Raw genomic sequence first — 21,942 nt, forward strand, 5'->3', positions numbered from 1 at the left:
CACATATGCCAAAGACTATGTTTAAAGTTCTCATGGACCATTGTTCAGCCACAATGACCTCCTGGGGTCACTTCCAAAGTACTTACATGGCATTGTTACATGACAAATAGATGGGAATTTAGGACGACTACCCAAGGCTTTTCAAGATGGCCTTAGGATGATTAACAGGTTGGTGACTTGCCAGCGACCACCAGGACAATAAAAACTCCAACAGAGCTACTAGGAACTCAGTGAAACATAACACTAGAAAGAATTTAAACGTCCAATGCTAGACAAATGGTAGCAAATAATGGTATATCCATAAAATAATTATGACGCTGTCAATAAAATTATGCTCATGCAGAATATTTAAGGACATGAGAGGAAAGCTTATGATGTGTTTAATGAATAAATCAGGATTAACATTTTTATATAAATAAAGCATGATCCCAAGTGTTTAAAAAATAATAATCTCTCTAACAAAGATAACCACTGGTGACATTAGTTATATCTAGCCACTTGCTATACAAGTGACTTTTATTTTCTTCTTTACAATTCTGTGTTCAAAAAAATAAATAACTTAAAAATAAAATACCATGGTGTTCTTTCTGATCAAAAGATAACTTTTAAATGTAAATATCTAGAAATAAAAAAGTTCTTTTTAAAATTAGGAGGACATTTTTCCCCCAGTATGCTAAACTCAAGGGAAGGGATATTGGGCCTACTATTAACAAGAACTTCAAACTCCTTGCCAGCCAGTTCTCCATTTCTTCCCCCAGCTGCTCTAAGTTCCAAGACAGAACACAGCAGAGTACAACAACCCTTATCCTGTTCCTAGCCAGTGAATTTTGGCACAATTGTGGGGACCCAGAGTTCCCCCACTCATGACCTCCGAATGGGCCCTGAGGTGGAGGGCCATCTATTGCTATCACTTGGAAGCCAGCCTAAAGCTTATGGACCTGAGACTAAAAATAGTTTCAGAAGGAGGATTCCATGTCCACCATCTACGGTCACTGAGCCTACCTCTGAGTATTCTTCCGCCAGGAGCACTTTCTCCAAGTCAGAAGAAAAGACACAGGTTGAGTCCTGGTAGTCTTAGTTCTGCCTGTCGTGAGCTGTGTGGCTTTGGGCAGATGATTCAACCTCTCTGACCCTCAAGTTTCTTGCCTGTAAAATAATACCTGCTCCTAGACCATTGTTGCAAAGATTAAATGAGACCACATATACCAGGGTTGCCAAAAAATGTATACAAGTGGACACTTTGATCAACGTTGCTCAAGCAGGAGTTCACCATAATCAGAAGTGTCTGGACGCTGATGGTGACCACTTTGAGCATCTCTTGTAATTGCAGAAGTCAAACGTGACTTGTATTCGTCTTTTGTTATCGGTATATATTGAGTATTACAATTTTAATACAGTTTTTCTTTCTTAAAATGAGTACACATTTTTGGCACCTTCTGTATACATATAGGTACTGTGGCCAGGGGCTTCTGTGCACTCTGGCAGCAGTCAACCATCACATCTGAGGTCAGGGCCCAGCCTGGTGCAATTGCAGTGGAAATATATTGATCCACAAGGCACAGCATCAATCCATAGTGAGCAAAAAGCCCACGGTAGAGACATGAAAAAAAAAATGACACTAGTTTTAGTGGTTACCAGAGGGTAAGGCGGGAGGGTGGCGGTAGAAGAGGGTAAATGGGGTCAAATATGTGGTGATGGAAGGAGAACTGACTCTGGGTGGTGAACACACAATGTGATTATATAGATGATGTATTACAGAATTGTGCACTTGAAACCCATGTAATTTTACTAACCATTGTCATCCCAATAAACTAATTTTTTAAAAAATGACACTAATTCAATACAGTCTTTAATTAAGGGCCCAAGTTAGAGGTACAAATTCTGTAGGGAATTCAAGCTAGAAAAAGAAAAAGAAAGGCTCGCGTAGTCAAAAATGGCCATGGAACAGATGATATTTCAGCTGGGCTTTGGTGGATAAGTAAGAAAAACATGTTTTTTCCCTTTCTTTTTATGCTAGCATACTGTTTTTGGTGAAATGCACCCAACATGACTCTCCTGTAATCCCAAATCTAAAGTCAAAAAAAGGAGAAGCCAAATTTATTTTAAATGTCTGGCCTTCCCTCCCGCCCTCTTTCTCCTCCTTCTCATCGTACTCCTATTGTCCAACTTAAGGAATTTAGGGTGAATATCTTTGGGGAGAAAAAAATAACAAAAATGGGAATAATCACAGGTTATAGAAATCTACAGGAGTTATTATGATGGATCTTCTCTTTTAGGTGGCAGATGAAGTCGGCAGTCATATGGTTGGATGCTGCTCCAAGCATCTCAGATTTCACCTTGAGATATATCTGTTTTAGTAGAAAGTTAGCCCAGGTGGGGTACTCACAGTCACTTCCAGGTCCTGTGTAGAGCCCCACAATCCCACCAATATCCTTATAAGAGGCAGCCGTTTCTCCACCGGCCCCAGTGATTCCTGAAGTGTGTTCCTCAGTGACTTTTTGTTTTGGTCATCCAAGAAATATTTACCAATTGGTATACATTGCTCCCATGGCTGGGGACACAGTGGCAAATAAGAGAGAGTAAATCCTTGCCTTCATAGACCCACATCCTGGGGAGAAATACATCAGCCACACCCATGTAAACAATCAAATGTAGAAGGTGATTTCAGATGGTATGGTGTATCACAAAGAAACAAAGTAGAACAATGGGCGACTCTAGACAAGTGGTCACAGAAGGCCTCTAGGAGGAGATGCCTTGGGAGCAGAAATCTGAGTGATGAGAAGGAGACTTGTCTCCTTACTGACGTGCAGCAACATCCCTCACTTCTCCTGGAGGAATGATAGACCCTATGGAACAACACTCTCTAGCCTGTTATGTTTGCCTATTGTTCTGTTTTGCAACAAGCCTTGATTGAGGACCTATCATAGACTATGTGGAGAGAAGGAATAGTGTACTCTAATGGTTAAAGCACAGAGTGTTAAAAAGAAGTGCTTATTACACTGTGTAGGATTTCCCTTTTAAAATTTCTAGCTCTCCAGTTAGATTGGGGTCAACATGAAAAACAGTTATGGCTATACAGAAAAGCAACTGAAGAGCTCTCTGAAGAAACCTGCAGAGGCTTCTCAGAGAGAGTGACATTTGCTCTGGATCATAAAGAAAGAGTTGGAATTCTCTAGGCAGAGAAGAAAAGTAGGACATTCTGGAAAAGGAAATCACTTCATATGTAGGACTGGAGTTGAAGAAGTGTTTCTGGGAGAGTGGAGAGACAGAGGCACAAAGTGGGGCTGGGAAGGCCACCTGAGTTCTAACTACAAAGAGAGGTAGATGCTTCAATAAGTCACTGAGACGTAAATGAGTTGGGAGTGAGGGGCCATAGGAGGATGCTAAGCTGAGGCATGACATAGCCATATAATTACATTGGAAAAATCACTATGGTTGCTGGTTGAAGGCAGGGAGCATCCAAACAATCCAAGGGAGGGGAATGAGATCTCACTGGGCCATCTCTTTGCCAGATAACACTGAACACCCCCAGCATGAAAGACCTTACATGATGGACTTGTTCAATGAATTGTATAAAAGACGCTACACAGATATCCAAGCATGATGGCTAAATCATGGTCATTAGTGTCTGCTTCCAGGGAAGCCTTCTTCTCAACTGACAGGTACTCATTCATCTCAATTCATCTTTCAGTCACCAAATTGAACCAAACTCCTCCCATGATCCAGCTGTAGGATTTGGCACTGGGGACATGGCGCACCAACATTGACCAGGCCTGCGCTCAAGGAGCCTTTGGTCTTGAGAAGGAGATGGACTCCTAAAAAGATCATCATCTGCATTGTGACATTGTGAAGGAAGTTCAGAGGAAGGACAGCCAATCCAGTCCAGGGAAAACATCTTCCCCGAGGGGGTGATGTCTGAGCAGGGACCTAAAGGATGAGGGCAAATTAGCAGGTGAGAAGCAGGGAAGGAAGCTCCAGGGAAGAGACTGCGGCATAATTTAGGGGACACTTCAGGGAGTCAATGTGATTAAAGTGTGGGCTTCAGTGCAAGGAGGGGTGGAAGAAAATCCCAGCCAAGTAGATAAGGGACATGTTCTGAGTTTCTGTGAAAGAAGCAGAGGGGAGAAAGGAGGGAATTAAAGTTGATGGTGGAAAGTTCGTGGTGCATTTTCCTGAATTCTGAATCTCGTGCTGCCTATCCCTGGGCATGGGGATGACCATGCGACAAAGGAGAAAATGGAAGGGTTCTTTTTCTTTTTTTATTCTTTCCTTTTTTAATACCACACTGATGAATTAATATGCCTGGTTCCCAGTGCAGTTTCTCTATTTTCTTCCCAGTGACTGTTTTACAGATCAAAATGTGTGGATGGGGGATCTTACTCTTTTCTCAATATTAAGTCCATGCTCTTCAAGTCCTGCAATTTCACCTGCTGTAAATTCCAAGCAGCAAAAAGAAACTCGTCATTACCACACCGAGGAGCTTCACAAGAGGCATTGTCAGGGTTCGGAGGGTACACAGAAAGAGCAGCATGGAGACAACCAGAGACCCCAAGAATTTGTACCTGGTGGCAACATAATGAGTGTTGATTATCTGCCCCCTCCAGAGATTACAATGTATTCAATTGTCAATGTTTCTCATCTTCTGAAACCACTTATCAATGCACAACAAAGACCGGAAGCCAGGGGCACCGGGATAATTTGCAATATCCTTGCCTCACCCCCTCACTCCCATGGGCAGCAGTCATTTTGCAGATCAAGGATGGAGAATGGAATACTGATCTACACCAAACGTGTGTAGAGCTTCTGTCTCTGGACTGCCTGTGCAACTTGGGGTAATAAGAGCAGTGAGAAGAGAAAATCCACAAGCATCGCAATAAGTAAGGCTAATTGTGCCATATTTTTCTCTGCATCCCAGAGTCCAGCATAGAGGAGTTAATTATTTTTTTCACGGAGGGTCTTTTTGAATTATGACAGCTTCATGGATAGATCACGTGTATATAGGGTTGAGAGACAGGTTTTAATTATTTTTAGATTTAAATCCTTTCTTCAAAAAAAGAAAAAAAGATAAATATACTAGGATCAATACTTGATGGAAGAGGCTGTTTCTAGACTCCCTGGTCCCAGAAGTTGGGCCTGAGCAGTTCAGTAGAACAGCTGCATATGAGGCAAAGATTTGTTTTCCTATTAGGGATTCTTTATCTCCAAAGTCAGATTTGCTCCAAACTAATAGATAAGAAGAGACTGTCTGCTTGCCTTCTGATACAAGGAATTTCTTAATTCCTTAATTCCTTGAGTTGGGCTTCTGTTGTCAACTCAAGAGGGACACAGGAGCCACACCTCTCAGTGTAATTCCTTGGGCTCATATGTGAAATAGTCCCAGTTGACGGCTGGTACATCAGCCTCGATCAAGATCAAATTCAGCTGCTCTGGTTTGCTACTACGTCAACAGGAGGCCCTGAATTCCGAAGAGACATGGCAGTGTGGATAACCGACCTCATGCTCCTTTACACAGAAAACAAAAAGCCTCAGGTGCCTGTTATGAGGCACATCCCTTGCAGAATAAACCCTAAGGATGAAGAAGAAATGCTAAAAAACAAGAATCTAAATTTTAAACCGTTTGCCGTAATTATATTGTTAGTGATGAAGTTGAAATTGTTATTTTGAGATTTTTATGTGTATTGTGGGATAAAGCAAACAAGTATTTATGTGATATTCTAATTCAATATCACAGGTGTTCTTGAGAACTGGGTTTTTCAGAGTGGGGAAAAGAGATAGAGTTGTGAGATACAATATGTGAAGAAAAACATTACTGGTTTAAAGAAGGATCAGTATGAACTCAAGGTGTATTTTATTTTAAAACAAACAAAACAGAACATATTTCCTAGTTCTGTTCACTAAAAGGACTCAGAAAGGTCTAGAAATATTCCTAAAAACAGAGCCTGAGAAGAGGACCTGGGTTCAGGTAGTTTTGAGGTGATCCCAGGAAGAAACAGTGAGGACTCAAGGAAAGTAAGACAGAGAAAGAACAAACGCCAGTCAAAGGGTGTATTAGCAAGGTCACAGCAGTAGCAATGGGGGTTTGAGTCTATGCAGACCTCTGAGAAGGGTACAGAGTGCCCCCCCCCAGAATTGTCCATGTGCACACAGGTGTCTGGGACTTACTCTCCCCTCCCATTCTCCCTCGGATGAGCCGTTGACTCCAGTGTTGATAACACCCCACATTTCACAGAAGACTTTGAGGCAGGATGAGAAGCATGCACGGCACACGTGGGAGGAGTGACTTTGCTCCTATCACCGAGAGGCTGAGCTCCCACCAAAACTTCTGCCACAGCCACAGCTGAAATCCGAAGTAGACAAGCAGATGTGACACAGGGCACCAAGAGCTTCTCCTACAGATCCATAGTGTAATATTTACAGATGAAACGCTATATGCCCACCTAGGATTGGCTTCTAGGTAATATGGAAGGGGGTGCAGGAAGGTATAGAATTGAGTGAGGCCAGAAACTCCTAACTGTTTAAGCTGAGTAAACGTTAGATGGGAGTGTGTTATACTATTCTTTCTGTCTACTTTTGTAAATGTTTAACATTTGCAATAACAGAACGATACACCAAAAAAAGAAAAGGAAGGGAGGGAGGGAGGGAAGTGGGTGTGAAAGGAGAAAAGCCAAGTTGCTGGAGATAGCAATCCTGGCTTCCCTAAATTGGGCAAGTCAAATAATGTCTCCAAGCCTTGGCTTTTCCATATGAAAATGGAGCTGGGAAAGAGAACCTACTCAATACATAATGAAAGTGCACTTACTGTATCAGACAGTGCCATACACACAGAAAGTGCTCCATAAATATTAGCTATAGCATTATCATTGTGGGAGCAGAGAGGGTAAGCAGGTCTAATTCGGTTGACCAGAAAGAGTGTCGAGGGTAAATTTATTTCACGGTAATGCTATGATTCTCCTCAGCTAGCATAATTTAAAATGCTCAGAAGAAAAAAGTCTCAGAAAACTCTGTATGTGTGCATCTGAGGGGAAAATTTGTAATTGAAAGATGAGGTCCCAAATACCCAGCACACTGGAATGATCCCCATTTAAGAAGTATAGGATGCCATCTGCTTCTTCCTATCAGAAGGAAACACTGCCTGAGTTATCTCACTTAGGGGCTGAAGGAGAAGCACATAGCATGGTGTCTGGCATGGCACAAGTGCTCCAGAAATAGTGGTTGTGTTGAAATAATTACTATTGTGTTGGTTGCTGCTGGGGCGGCTAGGAACCATTTCTCCCTCTCTTGACATTGGGGCCATCAGAAATCTCCCCCTCAGATCCTTAAGTGAGATCATCCCCTCCTCATCAAATGCCTTCTATCTGCAAAGGGCCGGCATGAGAGCAGGAAAAAGTAAATGAAGAACCCTGTGAAGTACCAAGCGCTATACAAATACACTCTCTTATCGTGAAAACTTGACCAGCTAGTGTTCAGGAAATGAGAGACGAAACTTTCTCATGCTTTCCGAGTTAATGAGAAACCTCTTTTTATTTCCACCGTTGTTGAAATCTTTCTAACATGCTTCAGCCCAGCTTGCTTCCTTGGAAACCAAGTTTACTCTTTGAAGACTTTGACCACATTTTGCCTCAGAGTCACCTTGCTGACCATCTATAGTTCTGTGCAAGGAACCAAAAACAAAAGTCACCTGACCTCAAAATACTTTAGAGAAATGATTTTGATTAATCAATAATAATTATCTTTCTTGTCACTTGCTTCCTACATATGAAAAATTGAGTGCCAGAAACAGTATTTGAGTATTCTAATTAAATTTTTATTCCATTTTACTTGCTTATAGAAATCTGATGCTAATTGAATAAAAAAAAAAAGACCCTATCAGTCAAGACAAAGTTTATATCCATTTTAGAGTTCCAAATGGATATGTTTGAAATGGTGCCTGAATTACATTAACTAAACCTTGTCACCTTTATTGAGTTACTTTGAATATTTTCTCTATAATTGGAGAAAAGTCTTTTTCGTGTAAAAGATCATCAGCTCTCTTGGGCTATATCCACCTTTAAGAAGCTGATGAAAGCTGTAGACCTTCATCCCTGGAAAAATGTATGTATGTACCTAAAGCATATCCGTAGACTCCTGGAGGTTCCAGGGACCCCAGGTTAATAACTGCTGGTTTAGATTTTCTTTCATAGCCAAATGATTAAACCCTTCATAAAAGCATTGGTCCTGGATGTTTAATAGTACAAGTATAAAATAGTGATTCTGAGGTCTATATGCCTCACATGGAAACTACTCATTGAATTTCGGCTAATTAAATTCTCTTAAGCTATTGAATTGTGCTGAGGGGGTCACATATTAATTAACTAAAGATACGCTCCCCCTTCCTATAAATGGGGCCACATTGGAAAATGTTCCTATCTCTCTCCCAAAACATGGCACACTGGTATCTGTCATCTCTTCCCACATTCATCTGCTCTTCCAGACACTATGGGAGCTTCCTGGCGTCCTCTGCAGATAATATGTTTCCCATCACAGTTGGGATGAATTGAAATAGAATACAGGAGAAAACTGACTCCTAGATAAAGAAGCATCAAACCTTAAAAAAAAAATTAAGAATTGCAACTTCTGGGAGGGTAAGGACATTAGCAGCAGCATGGAATCCATTCTTTTATTCTTTTATTTTTTGAAAACATACATATCTAGCTAGATCTTGGTAGTAAATAGACTTTATTTCTAGTTTTAAAAATGGATAAAATTACATTTCACTATTTCTTTCAGATGGTCCCCAAACATTTGAGATTTATGAAACAGATGGGCCGCTTTATGCTACGTCCTTAGCTAAGATGCTACACATAGCCATTTTTGTTTCTCCGCCTATAAACCTATCAAGTTGAAAAATAGTGATACTGTCTCATTTTCCATTCCCCAAATTTAAATTCTACTTTCATGTCAAAATAGTTTATTGATTTTTAAAAATACTATGTCTCAACTCCTTCATTGTTAAAATGGGGACATGAATACCTGCCTGACATGAAGTTTGTGGGCAATTAGATTATATTTGTAAAGTACCCATCACTTTATTAATATGAAGTAGTAAAATATCAGTTGAAGGTAGATTGTGGTCAGTTAAATAGATGTACTATAAACCTAAAGCAACCACTGAAATGACAATAGCAAAGCATTATAGCTAATTAGTCAATAAAGGACATAAAATAAACCACAAAATATTAAAGTATTTACTTAATCAAAAAGAAAGCAGAAAAACAGGAAATGAGGAAATGAAGAACATATGGATAAATAGAAAACAAGATGATAGATTTAAACCTAGCCATAACAATAATCATAGTAAATGGAAATACTCTAAACATCATCACACTTAAAAGGTAGAGATTATCAGACTCAAGTGAAAAAAAAAAAAAGGAAGATGCAACTATACTTTGCCTATAGGAAATACAATTCAAATATAAATACACAATGGTTTGTATAACATAGTACAAAGATGGGAAATCATATAGCATGTTAGCACTAATAAACAGAAAGCTGGTGATTCAGTATTAATAACAAAGTAGATTTTAGAGCACAGAAAATTAACAGGGATAAATGAGGTGATTTTATAATGATAAATGGGTCAACTAATCAAGAGCATATAACTATTCTAAACATTGATGCACTTAATAACAGAGCTTCAAAACCCATAAGCAAAAACTAATAGACTGTAAAATGAAATGGACAAATCCACAATTTTACTCAATATAATTCAATATAGAGATGTAGTTCAGAATCCCTTTCTCAATAATGGAAAGAATAAGCAGATAAAATCAGTAAAGAAATAGAACATTTATCACTTCGGCCTTTTGGCTAAGATCAAGTGTAGAAATAGAACATTTGAACTATACTATCAATTAACTTCACTTAATTGACACAGAGTTTTCCATCCAAGAATAGCAAAATACACATTCTTCTTAAGTATACATAGAACACTTCCCAAGATAGATCACGTTCTAGCTCACCAAAAAAGCCCCACTAAATGTAAAGAATTTAAGTCATATTAAGTATATCCTCTGACCACAATGGAATTAAATAAGAGATCAGTAACAGAATGATCTCTGAAAAATCTCCAAATATTCAGAAACTAAGTAACACACCTCTTAAAAACCCATAGGCAAAAGAAGGAATCAAAATAGAAATTAAAAAGTATTTTAAGCTGAAGGAAAATAAAACACAACATATAAAAATGCATGGGATACTGCTAAAGCAGTCTTTAGGAGGAAATTTATAGCATTAAAAGAGTAGATAAGAGAAGTCTCAAATTAATTATCTCAGCTTCCCCCTTATATATTGTTTTTAAAAAGAGACCAAATTAGAATTAAATAAGTAGAAGAAAGGTAATACTAATGATCAGAACAGAAAACAGTTAAAATGGAATAATAGACAAATTAATCTATAGATTCAATGTCATCCTAACCAGAATTCCAACAATTATAAAAATTACAATCCCAATTGTAAAAATTGATGAACTAATTTTAAAGTTCGTATGTAAATTCAAAGGACCTCAAGTCACCAAAAACTTTGAGAAAAAAGAACAAAAGAGGAAACTAACATTCCCTGATTTCAAGACGTAACATAAAGAGATAGTAATCGAAGACAATGTAGTATTAGTGTAAAGATGGACAAATACTGCCAATCCTCATTTTCACAGATTCCATAATTGCAAATTCACCTAGGTGCTAAAATTTACCAAGGGCTGTGAAGAAACTTTAAAGATAAAAGATATGTTCTTTATCTTGAGTGTGGTGATAGTTTCACAGATGTATACCCATGTAAAAGCTTATCAATTCTACACTTGAAATACATTCAGTTTATTGTATGTCAATAAAGCTGTTAAAGAAAATTACAGCCTCACTTAGTAATATTTATACCTGCTTTCTACCATGCTGAACTGAGATTTTCACACATCACCTGAGAGTTTACTAATGTGCAGAGAATTTGATAACAATGAAATATGCTGAAGATTCCACTGAACAGAATATAAACTTCATAATGCATCAGAGGGCACATTGGACTCCAGTAGTATCTCCAGTCATCGACAAGTATATGGATGGTCATTTTTTATGGAGCCAGCAATTGATGACTTTGTCTCAAACTTCCTTGATAACATTTAGATATATGCAGAAGGATCAAAATTCTTCTAAACACAAATAATTAAAAATATGAGAACTATCAAAATCTTTCATTCATGGAGTCAAGTTTCTCACTGTCAGAGAAAGATGTTACAAATAAGCAAGGGGGAAAGGAGAGCGCGAAACTTCTGGTACTTGCTTAGTATGCATGTAGTTTTAATATACGAGATCAGACAATTAAGTTTGCGAACTTGTTGCAACAATGTTGCTAACCTTTTTATGATACCAGAAGGATTATTCACTATGAATAACTGGAGAATTTGCCAAGTTTACTATCTGGAAGTGCTGAAAAGGCTGAGTGAAAAAGTTAGACAACCTGACCTTTTCGCCAACAATTCATGGCTCTTGCATCACGACAATGCACCAGCTCACACGGCACTGTCTGTGAGGGACTTTTTAGCCAGTAAACGAATAACTGTATTGGAACACCCTCCCTACTCACCTGAGCTGGGCCCCAGTGACTTCTTTCTTTACCTGAAGATAAAGGAAATATTGAGAGGAAGACATTCTGATGACATTTAGGACATCAAGGGTAATACAACAACAGCTCTGAGCGCCATTCCAGAAAAAGAGTTCCAAAATTGCTTTGAAGGGTGAACAAGGTGCTGGCATCAGTGCATAGCTTCCTAAGGGGAGAACTTTAAAGGTGACCTTAGTGATATTCAGCAATGAGGTATGGAGCACTTTTTCTAGGGTGAGTTGACAAACTTAATTGCCTGACCTCATATACAGATAGACATACACAGAAACAATTATAGATAGGTATGTATACCCTGATTAGTGTACATACATAAGCTCCCTAGCTTTGTCCTTGAGATGGACTAGAAGCAGTGACACCTTGACAGCAACCAGCACACCTGTGCCCAGATCTTGGTTTCTAACCCCGTTCTTCAACAAAAGGCGCCAGAGCTCTTTGGAGAAGTGACTGATTCTATAGTGGAGACAAAGAAAACACATGAGCCTGGGGCATTTTATTGTGCCAGAAGCCAAGAAAGTGTTCAAGAAAATACAAAAGGATGGGGGTTTGTCAAAAGTACATAGAAACCAAGCTCTTCTTTTGGAAGAGCTTCCAATGGCTAAAAGTGGAACAATTGAAGCAACAAAATAAAGACTATAGTATTGGATCATAATTCAAAGTATAAAATAAATATACATAAGCCCATGCTAATATAAATAAATACTTAACTAAATAAATGGAAGAGACATATCTTCTTTATAGAATTTGAAATAACATATGTAGATACTCCCCTATCCAGAAAGTGATGGTTAATTCCCTCCCCAAACCTTGAATAATGCCTGGACTTAGTGACTCACTTCCAAAGACCATGGAAAGGGAAAAACAGTAACTTTCCAATGGAGAGCCTTGGAATCAAAGGGATAAAAGGTGTCATTATGACAAATCATGTCAGCATGTACCCTTTGATACGATGTGATAGGAAGGGCACTTCCCCTCTGAGGTACTCTCCAAAATTCATAATCCTAATATAGACACGAGGAAAACCTCAGAGAAACCCAAATGGAGAGATATCCTATATAACACCTGACTACTACTCTTCAAAAATGTCAAGTTCATAAAAAAACGAAGAAAGACTGAGAAACTGATAAGAACCAAAGGAGATCACAGAGACATCCAACATAAAAGCTATGTGGTATCTTGCATGGGATCCTGAAACAGAAAACTATATATATACGGAGTAGCAGAAAAACCGGTGAAATCCAAATACAGTCTGGAGTTTAGTTAATAGTAATATACCAATAATTATCTCTTATATTTGACAAATGAACCTCAGTCATGTATGAGATTATATTAGGAAAATCTGGTTGATAGATACATAGGAACTCTGTTCTCTTTGCAACTTTTCTATGAATCTAAAATTATTCCAATATAAACATTTATTTTTAAAAGTTTCATCTTCTCATTAAACTGGTTAAAAGCTTTCAAAGAGTGACAGAAGGTTGTCACCATGAAATTGCTCAACTGGACCAATGAATGGTGAGGTTTGATTCTGGACTGTGGCATTGAGAATATTATTCTGAATAAGAGATGGTCATTCGGTTACTCTCTTCTCCCAGTCCCAGGAACAGCAAAAACTGCATCTTCCCTTGCGATGGTCCTGACCATCTCCTATCACCCTTTAGAGAAGAGAGAAGACCATGATCTGGAATAGCTGTAGACCACCTGTTTCATGGTCTCCCAGGACAACTGGACAGCCAAGGTCTGGGTCTGCCTGGTGAGTCACAGCACAGGGTTTTGATAGCCTAGGGGTTTTTGGGAGGGTGGGGGAGCTGGCTGCTGAGTGAATCTTTTCTGTTTTAGCAATCTGAACAGCCCAGCCAGCTTTTTAAATGTGGAGAGAATTTTCAAAACAAGTCTTAGACGTACTCAAATGTATGTCATCCTTCCCAAGAGCCAGAATCACACGCTTATCCAATTTGCCAGCTGACAATTTGGCCATCTCACTGTCTGCATCTCAAAAACAATCCAAACAGACACATTGTTCATCCTGAGTGATGCTAGATGGACGTGTCAACAGTCAGACTATTCTGCCGCTCTCTCTGCGTTAAGTTCCTCTGTTTTGTTTTTTAACATTTTAAGAGTCTACCTTCAAAGGATGTGAGATGCCCAATCAGCTTCAAATTATGCTCTCTGGAAATGTCACCAATTTAGCACCAGCTCCAAGAATTAACTCATGACAAGCTTTAAAGAATACCGAACACTCACCTTATAATTTCATCACCATATCTACTAGCTGATCTCTTCCCTTAAATATCTTTTCTTCATCATAGTGACCCACTCTCAATGTAAAAGACCTCAGTGATCCATAAAACATCATTTGGTCCAAAGAGCTGTGTTTACATTCTGCAGAAAGAAACCAGGCCCTCCAAGAGGGAATTTGATTTCAAAAACCTACAGTTGAGGAGACATCAAGGACTGAGTTTCCAAGCAGGGCAAGTTTTACAAAAGGCCCTCAGAGAATGTCTGAACCCCTGTTGATGCCACCTGTCTCCCTGGATGTCTGGGAGTAGCTCTCCCCAGACACCCCTGCCTTGTCTTCCCCTCCCCCAATGATACCAGCTCACTTTGTCATGGATTAACCACTCTTTCGGTGATCCGATGCCTCACACCCTGTGCTCACCCAGCACATCAGCTCTGCAACAAGAGCTCCCACATAAAACAGAAGAGAAGAAAATAGGGGAGAAATTGTCATCCTTGGCTTGGGTTTGCTGATCTACCACTAGAAGTGTATGTAGGAACATGCTCAGTTCTCGCGTTTTGCTGGCTATTGCTTTGGTTTTAGGCAAGAGAAATGTTCTTTATTTACCACATCGCTGTGTGGCTATAGATTTATTTAATTGTGGCACAGCCTTTACCTCAGCTGGCAATTTAAAAGGAGCTCATTTCTTGGCAGACAAGACAGTTGTCTCTCAAGACTGGGGAGTGGGGGTTGGCACCAAGGCCAGGCAGTACCTACCACAGAAAGAAGTAGAAGGAGAACAGCCTTGCCCTCCCCTCCCCAACAAAGGGAGGCAGGTGATAAGAACCTTCTTTTCCAGCAGTTGGTACGATAGTAATGCTTGTCCCCTGGATGAGTACAGAGTAAAGATGCAGCTCAGATTAGTCTGCACAGAGAGTTATAAGGAAGAACAGTGAATCTAAGGCAAAGTGTTGGGGGGATCAGGTGGAAAATGGGGGACAAGGTAGGATATCCAGGGTCGGCTTCACCCAGATGTCTAGGTGGTCAATTGTCATGGGGAGGGTGGAGTAGATAGACACTCATCAGTACTCATGGCCCTTAAGAGCACTTGATATTGAGACAGGCCATGGAGTGTCATCCATTCTGATGATTCTGTTTTGGTTGGCCTCTGTCATTCCATTTGTTGTCTTTCTTATATAGTGATTATATTCAGTGGATGGCTAGTTATTTTAGCCTGAGAGATAATGTCCCCTGGGTAACAACTACTCTGTTCAGTAGAAGGAAGCGCTGAAGTTCAAGCTTTAGTCCACTGAGTTAAGGAGAGAGAAGACAAAGAGAGTCCTAAGCACTGGAGAGTCGTTGAGGGTCTCCCTGTTTGCTGCCTTCCCATCAAGCGTTCTTCTGATCCTAGATTCATTTTAAACTTAGTAAAAACAAACAGTATTGGGAGGACGTTTACAAGGTCGGACAATTAAGTTCGTGAACTCATCCTAGAAAAAGTGCTACACACCTCATTGCTGAATATCACTGTGGTCACCTTCGCAGTTCTCCCCTTGGGAAGCTATGCACCGACGTCAGTGCCTAGTCCACCCTTCAGAGCAGTTTTGGAACTCTTTTTCTGGAATGGCCATCAGAGCCGTCAGCGTATTACCATTGATGTCCTGAATGTCATCAAAATGTCTTCCTTTTAACATTTCCTTTATCTTTGGGTAAAGAAAGAAGTCATTGGGGACTAGATCCGGTGAGGAGGGAGGGGGTTCCAATACAGTTATTTGTTTACTGGCTAAAAAGTCCCTCATAGACAGTGCTGTGTGAGCGGGTGCATTGTCATGATGCAAGAGTCATGAGTTGTTGGTGAAAAGTTCACGTCGTCTGACTTTTTCACTCAGCCTTTTCAGTACTTCCTCCAAGTAGTAAACTTCGTAAACTGCTTGTCCAGTTGGAACAAATTCTTAATGAATCCCTCTGATATAAAAAAAGGTTGGCAACATTGTTGCAACAAGTTCGTGAACTTAATTGTCCGACCCGGTATCCTTATACTTTAACCCACCAGTCCAGGGTGCCAAGAGGAGGAGGTGAAGAAGGGACTGATCGAGGGAAGACAGCCCACAATTTTTCCCCATCTGCTAACCCCAGTAGGACCTTTGTATTACTTTGTTATTGCCCCCCCTGTCAACAATAGTGACTGTTGATGTATTCAAGAGATGACTGATTATCCAAGATGAGAGGGGCGGTCTATGGCTGCCTTAGAATAATCCTGAGGAGAGGAGAGGCAAGAACAGAACTCCAAAGCTTTCTTCCAATGTAACCTCTCTGCTGCCTCTGGCTGATGTCTGCCCCACGATACCGCCCTCTCCTTCTCTCTCCCCTCCCCCGCCCCCGTCAGCAACAGCAACACAAGCACGCACAGACTAGCTCATCTATAGTATTTTTATCAGTCCCTCTTAGCCATGTTTTCCTCTTGCTTCTAAAATTTTGCCAAAGTTGTATTCCTTTGGGGTTTGTCTATCTTATCATTATGTAAATTCAAGTTTATTTCAGGGAAGTTTTTTTAAATTGCATTTTAAAATATTTGTTCTGTCAATCATTTTCCTTTTGCTCCTGGTGGGAGTGGTGAGGGGACGCCAACTGTACACACTTTGGATTTAATTTGCCTTCCTACTATCACTTTCACTCTAACTTGCTTTAATTCTTTCTCTATTTCATCTTAATGTTGTTTACTTTTCTTCTATCTACTTTCAGTCCTTGATCATGTTTTCAGCAGTCTATTCTTCCTTGTGTTTTTTTCTAATTTCTTCTTCATTTCCATGATGATTTATATCTCTTCTCCCCCACCTACACATACACATGCATACTTCTTTTCTGAGTTTTGACAACACATATCTCTCTCTCTCTCTCTCTCTCTCACTCACTCTCACTCTCTTCTCTCTCTTTTCCCCCACCCACCCCCCTCAAAAATCATGGTTAAAATTTTGGTGACAATTTTTATCAGCTCTATACATGGTAATATTTTTCTGGTTTCTACCATAGTTTGTCCCAATGTTTACTTCTTTTTTTGTAGCATCTTGTATAGATTGTGTGCTTGTTTCTTTTTCAGCATCTGTCTCCAAAGAAGGAGAGATTTTCCTGAACAAGTTATTGGCTGGAAGTTTGTGTGAGGGCAGAACTGGGGCCATGCTCCTAGCAAAACATAATCCTTTTTGTCTCTGAATTCATACGTACACTTTTGTAAGCATAATTTCTCAATTAGTAGATAAAGGCAGCTGTGAAATTTCTCAGAATGCAAAGTTTCAGCTATCTCCTAACCTCATCAAAAATAAAGTTATGTTTTCACGTTGCTTTTGGATGCTTTCCAGGAAGAAAAGCGGGTAGTGTGGGGGTAGGGAGGGTGGAGTGATTACTTTATGCTGCCATCTTTATACCAGAATTTCACCTAACTTCTCTGAACCTCAGTCCTCTTCTCTGCAAAATGGGGATACATTGAGTAGGTTAATGCATGCAAAATGCTCAGCACAGTGCCTGGTACAACACCAACAGTTACTGAGTGTTTACTATTACTACTGCAATAGGGTCACAGCTACAAGGCCATAGGTTGGATGCAGACGGGGTCTCAGAGGCAGGGACTGATAAGGAGAAGACAGAGGTCTAGGCCTGGGTGAGGAATACCTCCCACAGTAGAATTTGAAAATGTCAACTACTCACTTTCCCAGACTCCTTTGCCTCTTAAGCATGAACGTGTGACCTCAACTTTGAATTATACTGCCCTCAACTTTCAATTGGAGGCCAGTGGCATGATGAAGCTGGGGACTTCTTAGAATGAAATTTGGTGACAGGTGGCGGCAGTGGCAACCACTGCTTGTGGTTTCTAGAAGCAGCATAGGAAGCAGTTCTAGGGCCACCATCCAGGGTTCTATGCTATCGTGACAAAGGCTGGCAGAGGTGGTGGCACAGCCATCCCAAGAACCATTCTGAAGTGTGATTTGGGCATTATTCATGGTTGTGTGGCATACAAGCCTGACTCATCACCATTTCTAGAAATTCTGTAAGGTATCTTTCCAATATATGTCTTTCTACTTAAATCAATCCAAACTCAATTTCTAAGGCTTCCGAATATGAAATCTGATTGGTACAAAGTAGATTCCATTTGTAGAGGAAATTAGCTGGCTAATTGTGCATTTACTATGTACTAAATATTGTGCTAAGCATTTTACTTGCATTATCTTATTTAATCTTCACAACAACCCTATGAGGTAGATGCTACAGTAATTATTTTACAGAGGAGAAGGGCGAAGAGATTTACTGTTGTACTCAAGGATATCCCTAAACTGGACCCTGGACCGGACTTGATAAGCATCGTAAGTCTTTATGAGACTCTGAGATGCAGCAGGCAGGGTTGGCAGCACACCCAGCATCCTTTCCTCACGTCTTCCTTCTCAGAATCCCAGTTTTGTTCTGGCTACTATTCAAAGCTTTTTCAAGACTCTATCAGAGGGTCTGTAAGCAAAAAACTTCACATGCTTAAGTTGACTTCTAAAATGTGTCATTACATATGTTCAAATGTAACAAAGAATCAGTTTTCCAGCATATATTGCAAATATTGGCATTTGCAAATAAAACGATTGGATCCCTCTTTAAAATCCATTCAATGGGATTCAATACCACAGTGGTTTGGACCTCATCATTATCCATTTTTAAAATACCTGAACAGTATTTTTAATAGACAGAAAATTTATATCGTTGATTTATTTCCTTGAAATCCCATTTTCATTCCACTTCCACCACAGAACTTTATCCTAATATTCTGGCTTAGCGATCTTTTTGAACACTCATAACATTTTCTACTAAAATCCCTAAAAAATGTGAACTTATAAATGACTCCAAGTCTCACAGATTTGGGTTTCAGGCTGCACCATCCTAAGTTCACAGTAGATACAGAATAAAATGTCTTTGGACCATCCTGTCATCATTCATGATGGTGCTTACCAAAATGTAAACACTTTCCAAATTGAGGGGTCAGAAACGAGACTTGTCAACCAGGCCCAGAGCCGAGCATATTTCAGCATTTCATCAGCAAGGAGAAAGCAACTTCTGCGTGATGAGCTGAAGATAAGCTAAACAGAAGTGTCTCTTATCACAGAAACTCACAGGGTTTTGTGGTGATAAAAAATGTAAACCAAACATTTAAGAAAGAAACTGTAACAGTTAAATACAAACAAACAAAAAAATAGGGAAACGCCCCAACTTGTTTTCAGAGGCCAGGAAAACCCGAATAACAGAGCCTGAGAAAGACAGTACAGAAAAGAAAAATTATAGGCAAATAGCACCTGAAACTAATTAATAAAAAAAAAAAAAAAAAAAAAAATTACATTAAATTAAAAAAAAAAAAAAAAAAAAAAAAATATCTCTCATAAACAACCAGCATTGAAATTCTAAATAAAATATCAGCAAACTGATATCCAGCAATTTACAAAAGTAGATTATGTAGGAGAGAAATTACTTTTTCTGACAAAAAAAAACAAGTTAACAAGAGAAAAGCATAAAAAATTGTATGCGATATTAAATATTTTATGTGGCAACAAGATGGGAGTGGGGCTTCATAGGAAAAAGAGAAAACCCCCAAAGAATATACGGGGCTCGGAGGCTTTTACACTATTCTGACAAAGGATGACAAATTTGTAGAGAAGTGACAAGATAAGGGAAAGGGGCTTCTGGATTTTTTAGGGTGGTATGTCGTGGGAGGTAAATATACAGGGAACACCAATGGTAGGTAAGGGTTATTTTAATAAGGCGTGTTTATGGAGACTCTTCGTGGTGCCATCTCATCTCAGGTAATAAGCTTGTTCTTTCCTTCCTGGTACAGAAAAGGGTGGGGAAGAACCTTCACAAGTGAAATTCATACCCTAATTTTCAGGCAGATGGAGGAGGGCAGAGAGCTCATCCTATGTCTGCTTTTTTTTCAGTTGCCTTTAGCTCAAAATGATCCTCATGCAGAGAGGCACATTTTGGGGTGGCATGTTCTAATCCCCTACAAATACTCATGACATTTTAATATTTGAAAATCAATCAACGTAAATCACCACGTTAGCATAATAACAGAAAAAAACTATATGATCATCTCAACAGAGGCAGAAAGGCATTTGATAAAATTCAACACCTATTCAGGATTAAGGGGGAAAGCTTATAGCAAATAAGGAATAGAAAGAAAATTCTTCAATCTGTTCCAAGATATCTACAAAAAATTTATAGTCAACATTGTACTTAATGGTGAAATATGAAAATATTTCTCCCTGAGGTCAGAAACAAGAAAAGGGTAGCTACTATTACCACATCTTTTGACATTGCACAAGAGGTTTCTAGCAACACTATGAAACAAGAAAAAGAAAGATACAAAGATTAGAAAGTTAGAAGAAATACTGTCATTATTCACATATGATATAATTGTGCACATCAAAAATGCAAAATGATATACACATTAATATCATTAATAGTGGATTTAACAAGGCAGATGGATTCAAGCTCAATAACAAAATCAATTACATATATACATATATAGATAGATAGATGCTTCAAATACTTAGAAAATGAAATTTAAAGGTATCCTTTACAAGAGTATTTTAAAAAATCAAATCTAATTATAGCAGTGAAAGGTCTCTAGAGTGAAAATCAACAAATAATGCTGAGAGAAACTTTAAAAAACCTAAATGAGTAGGAAAATAGTCCATATTAATGGATTTAAATAGTCAATATGGATTGGAAGATGTCAATTCTCCCCATATTGATGTGTAAATTCAATGTAATTTCATCAAAAGCCCATCAATGGGTGTGTGTGTGTAAATGGAGGAGCTGATTCTAAAATGTTTCTATTGAAATGCAAAGGATATAGAAAACAATCTTGAAGAACAAAGTTGAAAGACTTCCATTACCAAATATTGAGACTACTATAACAGCTATAGTAATTAAGCCAGTGTCCTATTGGTGCGAGGATAGAACTGAATATAAAGTCCAGAAGCAGATCTATAAGTATGGTCATGTAACTAAAGATCAAGGCATCACTGGATATATACATTCTATGATTCCATTTATGAAAACTAATCTTTGATGACGGAAGTCAGAACAGTGGTTACTTCTCAGGGGAGAGTGACAACTGGGAAGGGACCAAGGCTACCATCTGCACGCTGGAAACATTCTATGTCTCTTCTGAATTATGGCTACACAGGTCCATGTGTACTTAAAAACTCATACTCTATATGCTTGAGATTTGTGTGCTTACTGTGTGTGTGTTGTACTAAAATAAAAAATGAAAAATGTAAAGAATATAAACTAGAGTCTAACTCCATTTTTTGATGTTTGACTGTTTTCACTTCTTTTAAGCCTCTCTGCCTTCTCTTCCCCTTTTGCCCTACATCTGGGCAAGCTGGTAAGAAAGCCTGGGTGCCCCTACTTTGGTGCTGAGGGGAGCCCCCAACCAAGTGTGGAACCCTTACCCCAGCCCCAGTCCCTAACCACCATAAGAAACCCAAGCCAGTCTCCTTTCCTGGCTCTCTAAGCCACTTTTGAATATGCTTGAAATCTTTCCTGCTATTCCCAGAAAATCTCTTTATGTGAATAATCACACTTCTCTTTACCTCTTGGTGTGTATATGGCGTTATCAGTCTTCACAGCCAAACCAAATTTTCAGTTTGGATCCATCCTCCTTCTGCAATTGACCACAACAGAGAGAAAGTGATTTAGCTTTTATTTTTTTCTGTTTTGTTTTCTGTTGTATCCTCCGCACCTACAACAATGCCTTGCACACAATAGTTAATAAATATGTGTTGAATAAATGGAGAGTTATTTGGGAAGTGCAAGGTTAGAAAGTAAATAATTTGAATTAGTAGAAAAATAGATAGGAAGATATTGGTAGGAATCTCAATATGTCTCTAAACCAAATAATAAAGATCCCCCACCCCCAAATCAAGCATGTACCGTAGGAGGTGTCAACTGCAGTGGAACTACATCCACGGTAAAATTTATCTGTTTAGAGTTATGACAAAAAGGAGCCATCTGGTAAAGAAATAAAAATTGTACAAGTTCTGAGG

The 21,942-nt window shown here is 39.2% G+C and overlaps 1 long non-coding RNA gene across 1 annotated transcript in view; it reads right to left on the bottom strand.

Moving 5' to 3' along the window:
- The window catches only part of LOC141572789 (uncharacterized), a 57,509-nt gene extending 35,946 nt beyond the window's left edge, over positions 1-21,563 (bottom strand). Inside the window, exon 1 of the long non-coding RNA XR_016018813.1 lies at positions 21,490-21,563. This is a non-coding gene — a long non-coding RNA (uncharacterized LOC141572789). The remainder of the gene's footprint in view (positions 1-21,489) is intronic.
- Between the last annotated feature and the right edge of the window lie 379 nt (positions 21,564-21,942).

Source organism: Rhinolophus sinicus, chromosome 15, assembly GCF_057876585.1.
Source record: "Rhinolophus sinicus isolate RSI-liver-muscle chromosome 15, RSI-T2T, whole genome shotgun sequence".
Classification (NCBI taxonomy): Eukaryota; Metazoa; Chordata; class Mammalia; order Chiroptera; family Rhinolophidae; genus Rhinolophus; species Rhinolophus sinicus.